This window comes from Dendrobates tinctorius, unplaced genomic scaffold (assembly GCF_039654945.1).
Source record: "Dendrobates tinctorius isolate UK_male_01 unplaced genomic scaffold, ASM3965494v1 ptg000051l, whole genome shotgun sequence".
NCBI lineage: Eukaryota > Metazoa > Chordata > Amphibia > Anura > Dendrobatidae > Dendrobates > Dendrobates tinctorius.
In genome coordinates this window covers 3,433,605-3,453,307 of record NW_027361719.1, presented here as the reverse complement: position 1 = coordinate 3,453,307, position 19,703 = coordinate 3,433,605, and positions in this window count along the sequence as shown.

The window sequence follows — 19,703 nt, the reverse complement described above, 5'->3', positions numbered from 1 at the left end:
AGGTAGTCTTTCTTGCTGGTGTAACGAGATTTAGATTTTCCTTTAAAACTGCACTTTTTTAAAAAAACGATTTTTATTCTGCGGCAATTTATTTTTCCATCTAAAAATTTGACCAGTCTCAAAGTCATTTTTGTCTCGAATAAACTTATCCCTTTTTCGTTGTTTTATTTCCATTTGCAAAATAATCAATTTAGTATCCAATTTTTTATACAGAACTGACCATTGATTCTCCGTGAGTCTGGTTTTTAGTTCTTCTTTCGTCTTATTTAATTCTACTTTTACTTTTTCATAGTTCTCTTTATTTTGACGTAAAACCAAATTCAGGAGATCTTGGGAACATTTTAACAAAATCCCATTCCATTCCTCTGAAAACTGGGTATTGTCTTGGAATTGTGACATGGGCTTGGACACTCTGAGACCTCGAGGGACCCTTCCACAATCTATATAAGATTGCCGGGAGTTATTGGTCCAAAAAAGGTTAATTTCTCTTTCAGCTATGTCTTGTAGCTTGTATTCCAGTGTCTTAGTGCTAAAAGACTGGACATTGTCCATGTTATTGCACTCTAAAAAATACGAGTTAACATCCTCCCGGCCTGCTAATAATCCATTTGAAACAGGTAGGGTGTCTGGTTCCATTATGAGTGAATGAACCAGAAAAAAACAGTCACTGTGGTGTGGAATCAGGTGGATACAAATAGCAGTGTGCTCAGAATCCAGAAATATCCAAGTCAAATGTCCAAGAAGAAAGAAGAAAATTCGGCACCACTGCCGCCACCTTAATGTGCACTATAGTGCGGTACAAACTCACACACCTGGGCTGCACGCCAGCTACCCACAGAACGGGTGCTCATTCCAAAGAAAAACATGCATGGCTATGTTGTATGAAAAAGAACAAAAGGGATGGCAACCCAGGTGTATGAGTTTGTACCGCACTATAGTGCACATTAAGGTGGCGGCAGTGGTGCTGAATTTTCTTCTTTCTTCTTGAAATGAGAGATGCTTATTGATTGGTTGCAAGGAAAACTGTTGCTCATAGCAACCAATCACAGCTCAGCTTCTTTTGAACAGCTCTGGTGAAATGAAAGATGCTTCGTGATTGGTTGGTGATACATACACACACACACACATTCATTTTTATACAGTATATAGAGATTATTATAGCGCCATTTATTCCAATGGCGCTTTACATGTGAGGAGGGGTATACATAATAAATACAAGTGCAGTAATCTTAATACAAGTCACGACTGGTACAGGATGAGAGGACCCTGCCCTTAAGAGCTCACAATCTACAAGGGATGGGTGAGGATACAGTAGGCGAGGGTAGAGCTGGTCGTGCAGCGGTTTGGTGGATCGGTAGTTACTGCAGGTTGTAGGCTTGTCGGAAGAGGTAGGTCTTCAGGTTCTTTTTGAAGGTTTCCATGGTAGGCAAGAGTCTGATATGTTGGGGTAGAGAGTTCCAGAGTAGGGGGGATGTGCGGGAGAAATCTTGCATGCGATTGTGGGAAGAGGAGATAAGAGGGGAGTAGAGAAGGAGATCTTGTGAGGATCGAAGGTTGCATCTAGCTAGTTACCGGGAGACGAGGTCACAGATGTATGGAGGACACAGGTTGTGGATGGCTTTGTATGTCATGGTTAGGGTTTTGAAATGGAGTCTTTGGGTAATGAGGAGCCAGTGCAGAGATTGACAGAGGGGAGAGGGCGGGGAATAGTGAGGGGACAGGTGGATTAGTCGGGCAGCAGAGTTTAGAATAGATTGGAGGGGTGAGAGAGTGTTAGAGGGGATTCCACAGAGCAGGAGGTTGCAGGAGTCAAGGCGGGAGATGATGAGGGCATGGACTAAGGTTTTTGCAGATTCTTGATTGAGGAATGTACAGATCCGTGAAATATTTTTGAGTTGAAGTCGGCAGGAAGTGGAAAGGGCTTGGATATGTGGTTTGAAAGAGAGATCAGTGTCAAGGATTACCCCGAGGCAGCAAGCTTGTGGGACTGGAGAGGGTGGGCAGCCATTTAATGGATAGGTCCGTTGGGGGGGGGTCACGTGAGATGGGGGAAAGATGATGAATTCTGTTTTGTCCATATTAAGTTTTAGAAATCTAGCGGAGAAGAAGGATGAAATAGCAGACAGACATTGTGGGATTCTGGTTAGTAGGGAGGTGATATCTAGTCCAGAGAGGTAGATCTGTGTCATCAGCATAGAGGTGATACTGAAAGCCGTGAGATTCTATGAGCTGTCCGAGGCCGAAGGTGTAAATGGAGAAGAGCAGAGGCCCTAGGACTGAACCTTGCAGGACTCTGATGTATAGGGGGCGCGGTGAGGAGGTGGTGTGCGAGTGGGAGACGCTGAATGTCCAGTCTGTTAGGTATGACACAATCCAAGATAGGGACAAGTCTGTGATGCCGAGAGATGAGAGGGTCTGTAGTAATAGAGAATAGTCCACTGTGTCAAAGGCAGAGAACAGGTCCAGGAGGAGGAGGACAGAGTAGTGTCGCTTGGCCTTGGCGGTTAATAGGTCATTGGTGACCTTAGGTTAGGGCAGTTTCAGTGGAGTGGTGTGGCCGGAAGCCATATTGTAAGCGGTCAAGGAGGGAGCAAGAAGAATGGTGGGCGGACAGTTCAAGATGGAAATGTTGTTCCAGTAGTTTTGAGGTATAGGGGAGAAGAGATGTAGGGCGATAGCTAGATACAGAGGATGTGTCAAGAGAGGGCTTTTTGAGGATAGGTGTGATTGAAGCATGTTTAAAGCTTGAGGGGAAAACACCAGTTGTTAGTGATAGGTTGAAGACATGGGTTAGGGTTAGGATAAAGACTGTGGTGAGGTTTGGGATGAAGTGGGATGGGATCGGGTCAAGTGCACAGGTAGTGAGATGTGATCTTGAGAGTAGAGTGGAGAGTCGGTCTTCTGTAATGGTGGAGAAGTTGGTTTTGGAGGAGGAGGGCAGGGCAGTTAGGAGGAAGGGCTCTGGGGGTTGTCGACCAAAACTGTGTCTGATGTTAATAATAATAATAATCTTAATATAGCGCCAACATATCAGTCTTCTCTCTCCTTAATGCTGTTCAGCTGTGTCACATGTGGCACCCTGCTGTTTTATTAATGTTTTTGCTTTTGTGTGAGCTGTAATGTATTTGTCATGTACTGCAATGTGATGTATTGTGCTTAATCTTAGGGATAGATTAGTAAGTAGTGCAGTACCATAGGGGGATTAGAATAGAGGGGGCACAGTAGAGATAGAGCAATAGGATAGATAAGAGTGCTAGATACAGGCAGCATAGGGGTTAAGCAGATGGGAGGAGTCACACAGCAGAGCAGCACAGAGAAGGGAGATATAGGAAAGGCACTTCCTGATTAGAGACAGTCCCCTGAGCACCTTGCCCAAGGGCAGCACGTGTGAGCAGAGTATTACAGGCTTTCGGGTTAAAGCTGTTTCAGTAAGGGGCCCTGAGCTGAGAATCATGCAGGTCTGTTTCAAGGAAGGATCCAAAGCTAGCGGCTGGGATTAGGAGACAGCTGTCGGTGAGCCCGTTACCCTATAACTCACAGCTGGACCTGGGACTGGCAGGAAGCTGATGGGCCTGGAGCACGAGTGGGACAGAGATTGTTTAGAAGAGGGACAGGGATTGTCCAAGGAAACAGGTGGGACACGGATTGTCCAGGGATATAGTTGAGCTTGCCGGGAAAGGGAAGCTGATGCAGAAGATAAAGTTTGTCCGGATGACAGGGAAAGATAAGAAGATATCTCTGTTTTAACTTGTGCTACCTGTGTGAAGAAATCAGATAAGAAGATGTCTCTGTGTTTGACTTGTGCTGCCCGTGTGATGAATACGCTGCTGTCTAGTAAAGTTAAGCTATTGGAAAAAGACATAGTTTCTGAAGTGAATTGTGGAGCTCATGAATGCGGAGCCGACATGGCAGCAGCTGAGGGGAATCTGACAGAGCCTGTGAGTGTGCTGATATGCATGCTGTACATTCAGTACAAGGGACTTTATTTATCTTTTCATGTACAAGGTGACGGGGTGCAAACTGGCTGTTGCTTAGTGAACTCGCCCACGACAATAACCACATGCCACCTTGTTACAGACTGACCCCTAGGGAACAGGTGAATTCCCCGTTGGGCCCCTGTGTAGGAGTAGCCCCTTTCCCCCTATATAAGCAGCAGTTGTTCCTGTCACATGGCGTGGGGAAGTAGCCGTACTCGTCTCTTGCACCCCGGCACGCTACATGAAGGCGGGGATCCTGGCTGGGTGTATGGACTGTGCCACGAGAGCTGTACACCTGTGCAGGCTACATGTAACCAATGTTGCTGGTTTGCCAGGATGTTGGACAGTTCAATGATGGAGACCTCCAGTTTACTTAACAGTCCTGCTTAACAAGAGTCCTTTACTCACTCTGCGGTTCTGACTCTTCTTTCCCCTCAGGGTGCCAATATGACTGGACTCAGTGTCAAGCTCTATGATGCTCTGGAGCACCCACCCGGGACTTTTCATCCATGTCATGTACTCAGTCCTGTCTAGGCACGTTACCTTCAAGAGCCATAAGCTACTCGGGGCCTTTCTGCCAGGAGTCCTCTGCCAGAACCCGTTTCCACTTGATCACTCTGTCTCTTAGTCACTTCTGCTCCAGATCTTACTATCTCTTTCTTTCATTCTGCTCTCACTTTAGGGACACCCTAGAATGCGGCACTCCTCACCATGAGCCTTAAGAACTCTGTAGTGCCCGCATCTCTGCCTGCAGTCCCTTTCTCCCTGCAAAGATTCCAGCGTACTCACCCACCAAGGCTCCCGTCCTGCTCCTTCCAGGTCTGCTGTTACCCAGGGTGCGTGCACTCCTAGTAGGTCTTCAGGCACTGTGCTTAGGGCGCGAGCATACTTCCTCTTTCTTAAAGGAGCCACGCGCATTCCTCTAAAGTGTCCCCAGCCAATAGCTGGAGGTCACTTACTATTTAAACCGCCTCTAACATGGAGGTGCCTGTGCAATGTTGTGAGTTTGCTCCTAACATTCTTCTCAATTCTCAGGTCCCAGTACTGGTATCCTAGCCTGCTGCACCCACCAGTGTTCACTTCAACAGCAGCCGAGCCAGATGCACTCACCAGTGCTCACTTCAATGGCAGCCCAGCTGGCTTCATCCTCCAGTGCTCATATCTCCATCAGATTGTCCTGTCTGCATCTGCGGTTCCTGTCATCGTCTCTGCCTGTCTGCATCTGTTGGACATTCCCCTGGGCCATCCCAGCTACCCATTCCTAGGGATCAGCTTCCATCTACCCATGGTCAGTCCTGGAGTAGCACTTGGATCACCTCCCTTGTCTCTCCACGGACCTCGGTGTCGTCAGCTTCTGCATATCCGTGGTCAGATTGGGTGAGGTTCCTAGGCACACCCCTCCAGGTCTTCCTTGGGCATTGGCACAGTGCTTCCACTACCCAGCCCGTTACAATTTGTAAAAGCCATGGAATCTGCTGGCTCCCAGGCGTCTTCCATTTCGGACCTATACCAGGAGGTATTTCGCCAAAAGGATCAGCAGGGCAAGATTATATTCTATCTACTGTCTGTGAATACATGTCTTGATATGCTGGCAATACCAACTGCTTCTACATCCTCACAGGGGGAAGTTACCACCACGGTGACCCACCTGGCAGCCAATTATGCACCAGGTTCCGCACCTTGTCTGTTGGCTCCCCCATGCTTTGGCTGAGATCCCGCCCTGTGTCGGGTATTCATTATCCAGAGCACGCTGCACTTCGAACTCTTGGCTCATCAGTTCACGTCGACCAAGCCAAATTGGCCTTCATCATGTCACATTTACCTGGTGAGGTCCTAGCATGGCTCAATCCTCTGTGGGAAAGAGGGGATCCATTAGTGTCGAACTTACAGTCCTTCTTGGAAGCCTTTCGTAAGGTCTTTGATGAGCCCAGTCGCGTTTCTTCTACAGCCTCTGCTCCGGTTACGCCAAGGTAACCTCTCCGTGGGCCAGTATGCAGTCCGATTTCGTACCTTGTCTTCGGAATTCGCTTGGAACAATGAGGCTCTGGTGGCAACCTTTTGGCAAGGCCTCTCCGGGCGAATCAAGGATGAACTGGCTGGCCGGGAGGTACCCACCTCTCTGGATGACCTGGTGTCGCTCACAAACCGAATTGACGTTAGGTCCCAGGAACAGACCAAAGAGATGAACCACGAGAGAAGATCGGTTTGCCTGGCTCTCACTTTTCGTTATCCAAGCGCTACCAAGAGGTTCGTTGGGCTAAGGGGACATGCTTCTACTGTGGCAGCTCTGAATACTTTATTCATTTCAGCCCTGAAAGACCGGGAAATGCCAGTGCCTAGGGTCAGTAGGAGAGGCTACCTTGGGCAAGACTTCTCCCTCTCCATCATTGACCCTGACTGTACCTGTCTCCTGCAGCAAAGGATCTTTAGTTGAATTGGCCCTCCTGGACTCCAGCTCTATAGTTAACTTTGTTCAACAGGCTGTGGTCGAGCGGTATAAGATTCCGGTCCTAAGTCTTCCGGATCCATTAGTGATTTATTCAGTGGATGGAAAGCCTCCTCTCGAGACCATCCAGTTCATCACGGAGCCCGTGGAGCTTCAGGTGGGGATGGTGCATTTGGAGAAGATTTCTCTTCATGTTCTGTCTGGTCTTTCTTATCCTCTACTTCTAGGTCTCCTGTGACTGTAAAAACACAAACATGTTCTGGACTGGAGGTCTGGAGAAGTACTCCGTTGGGGCTCAGGATGTCACAAAATGTGCTGCCTTTGTCCTGTTTGTCCTGTCCATAATCTTTGAAAATTCTTGGAGAACAGGAGAAGTCCTAGAAGACTGGAGAAGTGCAAATGTTGTTCCTATCTTCAAAAAGGGGAAGAAGGTGGACCCAGGCAACTATAGGTCGGTGAGTCTGATTTCTATACCAGGAAAGATCTTTGAGCAAATTATTAAACAACATGTATGTAAGTGTTATGCTGTGAGGCTGGAAACCTCCGGGAGCTGAACCCTCAGGACCGCGACGACGAACCTCCCCTAGGCGAGCTGACCAGGTGGACCACCCCCTATACAGGGAGTGTAAGGGGCAGACCCAAGGGAGACTATCGCCGCGGAAGCTGATACCCGGGGACAACCGGAGGATGATGTAGGCCGGGGGAGGACTGGAGAACCGGTGGGAATGAAGACGACCACAGGGGAGACTACTGTTGCCGCGAGGAAGGAGGTAACCACCAGGAGGAATGCTGGAACGTGAAGCAGAAGGGAAGCTGGAACAGGCGGACGAGGACAGGAACGGAGCAGACCTGGAAAGGAACACGAGAGGGTAACTGACAGGCAGACTAGCGGGAAGTCAGGAGGAGTACAAGGCACAGAGACAGACAGAGCGCTAGGAAGCGTGGACCCGATATCAGAGCGCGAAGCACAATTGATAATCAGGCAGTGAGCCTAGGGAGAGGCTGCCTGAAATAGGGCATGCAGGAGGACTTCCGGGTTAGGGAGAGGCGGAGTCTGGGATCCGAGGGATAGGACGCCTGGACAGGGGGGGCGTGCGCCTGCGTACCTGGAGAGAAGCAGAGGAGGCGGGCCGAGAGGACCGGAAGTGCCTGGACAGCGTGGAGCCAGGGGGGAGAGCAGAGACCGCCGGCGTCATGGCAACAGGGGACGCAGCAGAGGCGGGCGGCGTGGCGGCGGCAGGAGCAGGGCCCGAAGCAAGGTCAGGACGCGCTGTGGAGGCAGCGGTCCGAGCGGCGGCTACAGAGGCCGGAGGACGCGCCGGGGAGGTGAGCGTGACAGTACCCCCCTCCTTACGCCCCCCCCTCTTAAGGCATCTGGAATCTGGCTAGGATACGAGGAGCCTGAATATTCTCGCGAGGCTCCCAAGATCTCTCCTCGGGACCGAATCCCTTCCAGTCAATTAAGAAGAGGGTCCTACCTCTGGATCTTTTCATCGCAAGAATGTCTTTAACTTCAAAGACATCCTGTGCGGACACAGGCAGGGGTGAGCGGCCAGTGGAAGAGTGAAAATGGTTCAGGATAACAGGCTTTAGGAGAGAAGCATGGAACGAATTAGGAATTCTCAGCGAGGCGGGAAGTTTTAACTTGTAGGCCACATCATTGATACGAGCCAAGACTTCAAATGGACCTATATACCGAGGACTCAGTTTGTACGAGGGTTGTTTTAGACGGACAAATTTTGAAGACAGCCATACTTTATCTCCGGGTTGGTACAGTGGAGAATCCAGGCGTCTTTTGTCCGCATGTCTCTTGATCCTACCTTGAGCCAGATTAAGCGCGGTTTTGGTCTCCTGCCAGACCCTGGAGAACTCCTCGGTCAGAAGATCGGCCGCCGGCACACCCGAGACAGGAGGTACCGGCAGAGGTACACCTGGATGTTGTCCATAGACAATGAAGAAGGGTGATTTGGAGGAGGATTCACTGGTATGGTTGTTGTAGGTGAATTCAGCCCAAGGGAGTAGGTTGGACCAATCATTCTGGTGGGCGTTGGAAAAATGCCGGAGATAAGAAACAAGGATTTGATTCGTGCGTTCAGCCTGGCCGTTGGTCTGGGGATGGTAGGAAGAGGAGAAGTCCAACGTTACCTTCATCATACTGCACAGGGCCCTCCAAAACCGTGAGGTGAACTGAACCCCTCTGTCGGAAACGATATGTTTGGGGAAGCCGTGAATCCGGAACACATGGGTGACGAAAATCTTCGCCAATTCAGGCGCGGAGGGTAAGCCGGGCAGAGCAATAAAATGGGCCATCTTAGAAAACCGATCCACCACGACCAAGATGACGGTGTGACCAGAAGACCGGGGCAGATCGGTAATAAAGTCCATTGCAACATGCTGCCAGGGAGCCGAAGGAATCGGAAGCGGGTGTAAGAGTCCGGAGGGTAGATGCCGTGGGACTTTGTTTCTGGCACACGATGGGCACGAGGCGATGAAGTCTCGGACATCTTGATGAAGCGATGGCCACCAATAAAAACGAGAAATGAGAAGGAGCATTTTCTTGAGGCCTACATGGCCGGCTAGTTTGGAGGCATGGCCCCAACGTAGTACTCGTCTCCTCTCACTTTCCTGCACGAAGGTCTTGCCCGACGGTAATGAAGTCAAGTTAATGGGTGCGACCATGATAACTTTACTGGGATCCATGATGTGCGATGGCTCCTCTTCAAGATCCGAGACCAGAAAGGACCGGGACAACGCATCTGCTTTGAGATTCTTGTCTCCAGGACGGAAATGCAGTTCAAAGTCGAAGCGGGCAAAGAATAGTGACCATCTGGCTTGCCGGGGGTTAAGTCTTTGTGCAGACCGGATGTATGCCAGGTTCTTGTGGTCGGTGTAGATTTTGAACGGATGCACAGCTCCCTCCAGAAGGTACCACCACTCCTCCAGGGCCAATTTGATGGCAAGCAACTCTCTGTCACCAATGGCGTAGTTCCTCTCCGCGGTGGAGAACATCTTCGAGAAAAAACTGCAGGTGAGCAGACGGCCGGAGGGAGATCTCTGGGAAAGAACCGCCCCTGCTCCGATGGCTGATGCGTCTACTTCGAGAATAAAAGGTTTGTTGATCTCAGGACGATGGAGGATGGGAGCCGTAGCGAAAGCTTGTCTCAAGGCTTGAAAAGCATCCTCAGCTTCCGAGGACCAGAGGTGAGGATTGGCTCCCTTTCGGGTTAAGGCGGAGATTGGAGCGGTCAAGGTGGAAAAGTGTGGAATAAACTGCCGATAATAATTGGCAAAACCAAGGAAACGTTGAATCGCCTTGATTCCCTGGGGACGCGGCCATTTGAGCACGGCGGACACTTTTCCCGGGCCCATACGTAGGCCCGAGTCCGAAATGATATAACCCAGGAACGGCAGAGAAGATTGCTCGAAGGCACATTTTTCGAGTTTGGCGTAGAGATGATGCTTTCTTAATCGTAGTAAGACTTGACGGACGTCTTTTCGGTGAGCAGCCAGGTCCGGGGAAAATACGAGGATGTCGTCCAAATACACCACTACACAGGAGTAGAGAAGATCTCGAAACACGTCGTTGACAAACTCCTGAAAGACTGCGGGAGCATTGCACAGGCCAAAAAGCATAACTAAATACTCGTAGTGGCCGTCTCTGGTATTGAAAGCAGTCTTCCACTCGTCTCCTGAGCGAATACGGACTAGATTATAGGCCCCTCGGAGATCCAATTTCGTGAAGATTCGTGCTCCCCGTAGACGGTCAAATAGCTCCGGAATGAGAGGCAGCGGGTATTTGTTTTTGATGGTGATGTTATTGAGACCCCGATAATGCAGGGGCGAAGAGATCCATCCTTTTTCTTGACGAAAAAGAAGCCTGTTCCTGCAGGTGACGACGACTTGCGAATAAAGCCTCTGGCCAAGTTTTCCTTGATATATTCGGTCATGGCCAGAGTCTCGGGAGGGGATAAAGGATAGATCCGACCTCGAGGTGGAGTCGAGCCTGGGACCAGATCGATTGGGCAATCGTAGGGTCGATGCGGGGGTAGAACCTCTGCCTCCTTCTTATCGAAGACGTCCGAGAAAGCCCAATAGGCCGATGGAAGATCAGTGGAGGCCAAAGTGAGAGGCGTGAAGTTCTTCGGTAGAACGGCAGACAGGCATCGGTCTTGACAAGACTGTCCCCAGCGCAGGATGTCCCCGGAGCGCCAGTTCAAGGTAGGCTCGTGCGTTCTCAACCAGGGTAGGCCCAAGAGGATAGTATGGGATAGCGCGGGCAGTACATAAAAGACAATCTTCTCCCGGTGTAAGGCTCCAATCTGAAGTTCCACTTCTTCGGTGACCTGAGTAGCGGACATCCGCAAGGGTCGGCCGTCGACTGAAGCAATCTGCCGAGGAGTCTCCAGGGATCGCACAGGAATCCGAAGTCTCTTAACCGCCTCGAACTGAATAAAGTTGCCCGCTGCGCCTGAATCAAGATAAGCCCATTCAGAGAAACGTTTGGAGCCTATGTGCAGAAAAACGGAGAGAACCAGAGGTAGAGAGGAATCATAATCACCTAGGGAGGCCTCTCTTACCTGTCCTAGGCGGAGGCGTTTCCCGGGCGGATAGGACAGGAACGGAGGAAGTGGGAAGCACTCCCACAATAGAAGCAGAGCCTCTGTTCGATCCTCTCTCTCCGGTGTTCCTCCACCGGTTTTAGCCGATCTACTTGCATGGGCTCCGGGGCAGGAACCACAGAAGACGACGCAGGACAGGAGCGGGGAGGGCTGCGAGCGACCGGTAGGACGCGAGGTCTTCTCTCTCTGGCGGCCTCGCGGGATTGCTCCTGGAATCGTAGGTCGATGCGGGTGGCCAAGGAGATCAAGTCCTCCAGGGAGGCTGGAATATCATGGCCTGCTAACTCGTCTTTAATTCGAGCAGAGAGTCCCCGCCAAAAGGCTCCCACCAAGGCCTCATTGTTCCACCCTAACTCAGAAGATAGGGTACGGAACCGAATGGCGTACTGACCTACCGAGAGCGCCCCCTGGTGGAGATTAAAAAGCGCTTCGGTAGTAGAGGCTAAGCGACCCGGCTCATCGAACACCTTTCGAAAGGTGTCCAGAAAAATGGACAGCTGGGAGACTATGGGATCATCTCGTTCCCAGAGGGGGTTTACCCAAGCCAGGGCCTCCCCCTCCAAGTGGGACACGACAAAAGCAACCTTGGCCCGGTCAGTGGAATACTGCAGAGGGGACAGCTCAAAGTGTAGCAGACATTGGTTTAGGAACCCTCTGCATAATTTGGGATCGCCGTTAAAGCGTGGGGGCTTTGCTAGACGGGGTGGTGGGTGGGGAGCTGCAGCCTGGGGTGGAGTGGAGGCTGTGGACTGGAGAGCCAGAAGAGGGTTATCCACTGAGGCCATATAGTTTAAAATGTGGGCCTGAGTGTCACGCTGCTGTGCGAGCTCCTGCTGAAGACTCGCCACCTGAGGAGCGCTAGTGGGATCAGAGGTCTGTATGGATGACAGACGGGACTCCATGGACTTGAGGAAGGACATTATCCTCGCCTGGTTTTCTCGTAGGAACAGGAGTTCCTTCTGAGTCGGAGTCGGAGTACCAGCGGGGTCCATGGCCTGATTATTCTGTTATGCTGTGAGGCTGGAAACCTCCGGGAGCTGAACCCTCAGGACCGCGACGACGAACCTCCCCTAGGCGAGCTGACCAGGTGGACCACCCCCTATACAGGGAGTGTAAGGGGCAGACCCAAGGGAGACTATCGCCGCGGAAGCTGATACCCGGGGACAACCGGAGGATGACGTAGGCCGGGGGAGGACTGGAGAACCGGTGGGAATGAAGACGACCACAGGGGAGACTACGGTTGCCGCGAGGAAGGAGGTAACCACCAGGAGGAATGCTGGAACGTGAAGCAGAAGGGAAGCTGGAACAGGCGGACGAGGACAGGAACGGAGCAGACCTGGAAAGGAACACGAGAGGGTAACTGACAGGCAGACTAGCGGGAAGTCAGGAGGAGTACAAGGCACAGAGACAGACAGAGCGCTAGGAAGCGTGGACCCGATATCAGAGCGCGAAGCACAATTGATAATCAGGCAGTGAGCCTAGGGAGAGGCTGCCTGATATAGGGCATGCAGGAGGACTTCCGGGTTAGGGAGAGGCGGAGTCTGGGATCCGAGGGATAGGACGCCTGGACAGGGGGGGCGTGCGCCTGCGTACCTGGAGAGAAGCAGAGGAGGCGGGCCGAGAGGACCGGAAGTGCCTGGACAGCGTGGAGCCAGGGGGGAGAGCAGAGACCGCCGGCGTCATGGCAACAGGGGACGCAGCAGAGGCGGGCGGCGTGGCGGCGGCAGGAGCAGGGCCCGAAGCAAGGTCAGGACGCGCTGTGGCGGCAGCGGTCCGAGCGGCGGCTACAGAGGCCGGAGGATGCGCCGGGGAGGTGAGCGTGACAGTAAGTACCTGGACAAGAATGAAGTGATTAAACAGAGTCAGCATGGGTTTGTAACTAATAAGTCATGTCAGATTAACTTAATTTCCTTCTATGACAGAATCACTGATTGGGTGGATCAGGGAAATGCTGTAGATATAGTATATCTTGACTTCAGAAAAGCATTTGACAAAGTATCTCACACAATCCTTATTGCAAAATGGCTAAGTATGGAATGGACAAGGCAACTTGTTACACCACTCCGACATACTCACCCTGCCTCCGCTCCCACGCCGTCTCTGCATACTCACCCGGCCTCCGCTCCCACGCCGCAGCCTCTCGCCACCCAATGGTCACGGCGGTCACCTCTGACAGGCTCGCAGCCAACGCCATCTCTGCATGCAATGCGTATGCGCCATAGGCCACGGCTGCACCTCCCTTCTGCTTCTTGTGCTCCGGCTGTGCCCTGACCCGGAAGCACCTTCGGACCAATGGCAGACCAGACGAGGCCACATCAGGCCGCTTCCCCCTGAGGGAGGAGCCTGATCGTTGTGTTACTTTGCACACTGGGCCCTGCTTCCTCCTGTGCTCTCTGCAGCCTCTTGGTTCCGTCCTCGGTGTTTCCTGCAGCAGCCTCGCAGCCCTGTCATCCGTGTTCCCTGCAATCTTCTCCGTCCTGCTCCAGTGTTCCTGTTCCCTCCTGCTCCTGCTCTGTTCCAGCGTTCCTACAGTCCTACTACAGTCCTGTTCCAGTGTTTCTGTTCCATCCTACTCCAGTCCTGCCTCCGGTGTTCCTGCTCCATCCAGCTATCCACATTCCTACAGTCCTACTCCAGTCCTGTTCTTGTGTTCCTGTTCCATCCTACTCCAGTCCTGCCTTCGGTGTTCCTGCTCCAACCAGCTATCCACACTCCTACAGTCCTTGTTAGGAATGTTGGAACGCACTAAATAAAAAATATAAATAAAGTGCACCGTGCAGTAGGTGAAATAACCGCTGCTAAGTGGTGGCAGAAGCAATATGGCGGTATTGTGCACAGAGTTAACCGTCACCCAAATGCAGAGAGCAATCTCTGTTAAATCACAGAGATGCCTAAGAACATAAACAAAAGAGCTGAGCCTGTTAAGGTCACAAGTACTCAGAGTAGTTACACACATGGTATAAGGTCACAGGAATAGCCAAAGATGGCGATACTAAGTCCTTCTAGACCTACCTTGTGTGTAGCGTCGCAGCCGCGAACGCTTACGTGGACTGCTACTGCAGCGCGGCTTAGGACACTGCCGCTATACGACAATACTAGACGCAAGCGCAATGTCGGACGCTAGCAGCTGTGGACAATGAAGCAGAGGCGCACTGGCGCTGGTACTAAACTCAATCCCTCACACAAGCGTAATATCAAAGGATAGGGGTTTCAAATGAGTCATTCACCAGAATCATGCATTCATCGTCATTCACACAGCAGTAAGTATAGTCTATACTAGCGCATGGCGGAACAGCCATGCGCGCTTTTTATAGCAGCCGGGACCTTCCGGAAGCTTCCAGATCTCCGAGATGGACCAATGAGATCTGGAGCGCGACCTGAGCACGTGACTCCCGATCTCCAATGGGAGATTGCCTCATGAGCATGCTCAGAAGGTGGATGGAAGGACTTAGCCTCTGGAGAGATTTGCTGCAAGGCAATCTCCTCTGCAATCTCCTCTACAGTAGATAAAAAGCAGGAGACTGCAAAATGTGATGGTCTGAATTCCTGCATAGCGACCGCAGAAATTTGACTCCTAACATTACCGCCCTCCTAGGGCCCCCCCCTCCCTGAGACTTCCGACCCGCCAACTTGTGCCTATTAGTGGTGTAGGTCTCAGACTCGTCCGAAGACAAGTCATGTTCGGGTAGGTGACAAGGAAACCCGGGACACGTGGAAGGCATCAGGGATGGCAAGATCGCCAGGTTTAAGAAGGGACACATGGGAGACAATAGGAGCGGAAGTTAAAGTGGGACACCGCCATGTGTCGGCGGGCGTCGCCACTCTCCGTTTGGAGAGGCTATCCTGTGAACAAAAGGCACAGGCCCGAATATATTTTTTTACATCCCGAGCCCTGTGTGGCCACCAATAAGACCTAGCCAGGAGTTTTGTGGTCTGCATATAGCCGCAGTGACCACCCCTCCTGGAAGCGTGTGCCCACGAGAGAACCCCCGGCCGAAGGTGATGAGGGACAAAGGTCTTACCTGGCAGCACAGAGTTTGGCCATTGCGGGGCGCTGTTGTCTGGAGCAACAGCATGTTGACAACGGTAACCGCAAATGGAGTCTTGTGCCAGACACGCCTCGAGAACGGCGCGAGACACCTCCATGGGCTCAAGGGGTGGAATCTCTGGCTCGGGTGGTTCCAGAGGCTCAAAAAAGTTGGGAGCTGAGGTAACCTTCCGCTATGATTGAGCACGCTCCATACCGCGCTCCGAAAAACGGAGGTCAATGCGGATGGAAATGGCAATCAGCTCCTCCAAAGTTGCAGGTACCTCTCTGGTATAGAGAGCATCTTTGACGTGCGCCGCCAAACCTCTCCTAAACACAGGGATAAGGGCTTTGTCAGACCACTCCAGCTCGGAAGCCAGTGTCCGAAAACGAACTGCATACTGACTAACCGAGAGGGATCCCTGGGTCAAAGCCAGAAGCTGAAGAGAGGTGTTGTGCGTGACCCATGGACCGAGGAAGACCTGCTTAATAGCTGTTAAAAACTGAGCAGCAGTCCGAACCTCTGGGTCACCACGCTCCCATAGTGGTGTAGCCCACTCCAACGCCTTGCCCGACAGAAGGGAGACAATAAACCCCACCTTGGCCCACTCCGTAGGGAATCGCGCAGCCAGTAGCTCCAGCTGGATAGAGCACTGGCTGATGAAACCCCTACAGGAGGCGCCATCGCCAGAAAATTTATCGGGCAACGGGAGGCGGGTAACTGTCGGTGCGTGGGAGGACGTGGACATACGCGTTACCGCATCAGTGATTGCTTGCACAGCAGCTTCGGTGGATTGTGCAGCTGAGAGAGCCCTCTCAAGAGTGGCCAACCGGCCCTCAAGCTGCCGAATGCACTGCAAGAGTTGCTGCTGTTCTGCCATCACTAGCCAGACCCTGGTGCTAGTATAATGTTAGGAACGGCGGAACGCACTAAATAAAAAATATAAATAAAGTGCGTTCGCCGCTCGGGGTCCACCGTGCAGTATGTGAAATAACCACTGCTAAGTGGTGGCAGAAGCAATATGGCGGTATTGTGCACAGGGTTAACCGTCACCCAAGTGCACAGAGCAATCTCTGTTAAATCACAGAGATGCCTAAGAACATAAGCAAAAGAGCTGAGCCTGTTAAGGTCACAAGTACTCAGTGTAGTTACACACACGGTATAAGGTCACAGGAATAGCCAAAAATGGCGATACTAAGTCCTTCTAGACCTACCGTGTGTGTAGCATCGCAGCCGCGAACGCTTAAGTGGACCGCTACTGCAACGCGGCATAGGACACTGCCGCTATACGACAATGCTAGACACAAGCGCAATGTCAGATGCTAGCAGCTGTGGACATTGAAGCAGAGGCGCACTGGCGCTGGTACTAAACTCAATCCCTCACACAAGCGTAATATCAAAGGATAGGGGTTTCAAATGAGTCATTCACCAGAATCATGCATTCATCGTCATTCATACAGCAGTAAGTATAGTCTATACTAGCGCATGGCGGAACAGCCATGCGCGCTTTTTATAGCAGCCGGGACCTTCTGGAAGCTTCCAGATCTCCAAGATGGACCAATGAGATCTGGAGCGGGACCTGAGCACGTGACTCCCGATCTCCAATGGGAGATCGTCTCATGAGCATGCTCAGAAGGTGGATGGAAGGATTTAGCCTCTGGAGAGATTTGCTTCAAGGCAATCTCCTCTGCAGTAGATAAACAGCAGGAGACTGCAGAATGTGAGGGTCTGGATTCCTGCATAGCGACCGCAGAAACCTGACTCCTAACAGTCCTAATCCAGTCCTGTCCCTGTGTTCCTGTTCCATCCTACTCCAGTCCTGCCTCCGTTGTTCCGCTCCAGCCATCTCTCCACGTTCCAGCCTTACAGTCTACACTTCAGTCCCGCACTCCTACTCCAGTCCTTCCTGGTACCGGCTATCGTGGTACTTGAACCCCTGGGCCTGCTCCTAATGGTCCCTGTACCCTGTATAGGGGTCGGTTCCACCTGGCAGCTCGCCTGGGGCCCCTCGGTGCCACGGTCCAGAGGATCCACTCCTGGAGATTCCGGTTCCTGACCACCCATGCTAACAGTACGATCAGGCCATGGACTCTGCCGGTATTACTGCTGCTACTCAGAAAGAGTTGCTCTTCCTGCGGGAGAATCAGGGACGCATTATGTCGGTCATGAAGTCTATGGACACATGTTTGTCGGCCCTGCAGGTGGCCAATCCTGGAAATGCCACTCAACTGGCCAGTCTCCAACAGGAGCTGGGTCAGCAACAAGATACTCAAGCCCACATTTTGTCTTACATCGCCTCCTTTGACAGTCGCTTGTCGGCGCTCCAGGCTGCCACCGCAGCCCCGACTCCTCCCTCCGCGTCTACAGCTCTCCTGACGCCCTGCCTCGCTTCACCGTGGATCCCAAGCACTGTAGGGGGTTCTTAAATCAGTGTAGCCTCCACTTTGAATGGTTGCCGCAGCAATATCCCTCTGACCGGGCCAAGGTGGCCTTCATCATGTCCCATCTGGAGGGGGAGGCCCTGTCTTGGTTGAATCCCCTCTGGGAACATGACGACCCTGTAGTCTCGAGTCTCCCGGTTTTCCTGGATACTTTTCGCAGAGTCTTCGATGAGCTGGGCCGGTTAGCCTCTCTCACTAAGTCACTCTTTAACTTACATCAGGGTTCTCTCACGGTCGGGCAGTACACTATTCGCTTTCGCACTCTGAGCTCGGCTGGAATAACGTGGCTTTGGTAGGGGCATTCTGGCGCGGTCTTTCAGGCAGAATAAAAGATGAACTCGCAGGTCGAGATACCCCGTCCACCTTAGAGGACCTTATCTCGCTGGCTACCCGCATTGACCTACGCTTCCAGGAGCGCGCTCGGGAGTCAGCGATAGACAGGAGGTCCACCAGGCCAGTTCCCCTTTTCACCCGTTCTGCCAGTCCCTGTTCGGCTGGGTCCTCTTCTCCCTCCTCGGTTGAATCCATGCAGATAGATCGCCTAAAGTTGGCTGAGTTGCGTCAGAGAGAGAGGCGGGCACAAGGTCTGTGCCTCTATTGCGGTGATTCGTCACACTATGTCCGCACCTGTCCTAAGAGACAGGGAAACTTCTCCACCTAGGTCAGGTAAGAGAGGCCTCCCTAGGTGATGATGATTCCTCTCAACCTCTTACGATTTTTGCATTTGGTTTCAGGGGAGAGACGTGGTTCCGAGGTGGCCTACGTGGATTCGGGCTCGGCAGGTAACTTCATTCGACCTGAAGAGGTGGACAAATACCAAATTCCCATGGTTACTCTATCTAACCCTATCCAGATTGCCGCAGTGGATGGCAAACCGCTAAAGGTGACCTTCACCTTGGTCACTGAAGAAGTGGAGTTGCAAGTCGGAGCCTTACACCGAGAGAAGATAGCCTTTTACGTTTTGCCTAAGCTCTCTCACACCATTCTACTCGGTCTTCCATGGTTAAGGACTCATCAGCCTGTTCTCGACTAGTCTTCTGGGGAAATACTCCACTGGGGGCACCCTGCCAAGCTTGCTGTCTGACTCCTGTCCGCCTGGCGGCCACTCCTCGGTCACCTCCAGACCTTCCGGGTCTTCCTCCAGCCTACAGCTCCTATGCCGATGTTTTTGATAAGAAGGAAGCGGAGGTCCTTCCTCCACACCGAACGTTTGACTGCCCAATTGAACTTGTTCCTGGTTCAACCCCTCCAAGGGGCAGAATCTACCCCCTGTCTCCCGCAGAGACCACCGCCATGTCCGAGAGAACCTCACCAAAGGCTTTATATGGAAATCCTCTTCACCCACGGGATCCGGGTTCTTCTTCGTCAAAAAGAAGGACGGAACACTACGGCCGTGCATTGACTATAGGGGCTTGAATGAGATTGCCATCAAGAACAGGTACCCTCTTCCACTCATTCCGGAGCTGTTTGACCATCTCAGAGGGGCTCGGGTCTTCTCCAAGCTGGACCTCAGAGGAGCCTATAATCTGGTCCGTATCCGTACAGGTGACAAGTGGAAGACCACTTTCAACACTTGAGACGGCCATTACGAGTACCTGGTCATGCCCTTTGGTCTCTGCAATGCTCCTGCGGTGTTTCAAGAGTTCGTCAATGAGATCTTCCGGGATCTCTTGTACTCCTGTGTGGTCGTGTACTTAGATGACATCCTCGTCTTCTCGCCAGACCTCTCGTCCCACAGAAAGAGTGTCCGCCTGGTGCTACAGCGTCTTCGGGAGAACCGCCTGTATGCGAAGATAGAGAAATGTCTCTTCGAAGAGACCTCTCTGCCGTTTCTGGGATACATTATCTCCGATGCTGGAATAAGGATGGATCCCGAGAAGTTGTCTGCCATTCTCAAATGGCCTCGCCCCGTCGGAGTAAGGGCGATACAACGCTTTCTCGGATTTGCCAATTATTACCGGCAATTTGTCTCCCACTTCTCCGCGATCACAAGACCTATTTCTGCTCTCACCCGTAAAGGGACTACCCCCAAAGACTGGACTCCTGAGGTGGAAGAGGCCTTTCTGACCCTAAAACAGGCTTTCTCCACGGCTCCGATCCTGCATCGCCCTGAGAGCAATCGACCTTTTGTACTCGAGGTGGACGCTTCCTCGACAGGTGCCGGGGCAGTATTGTCCCAGAGATCTGCCTCC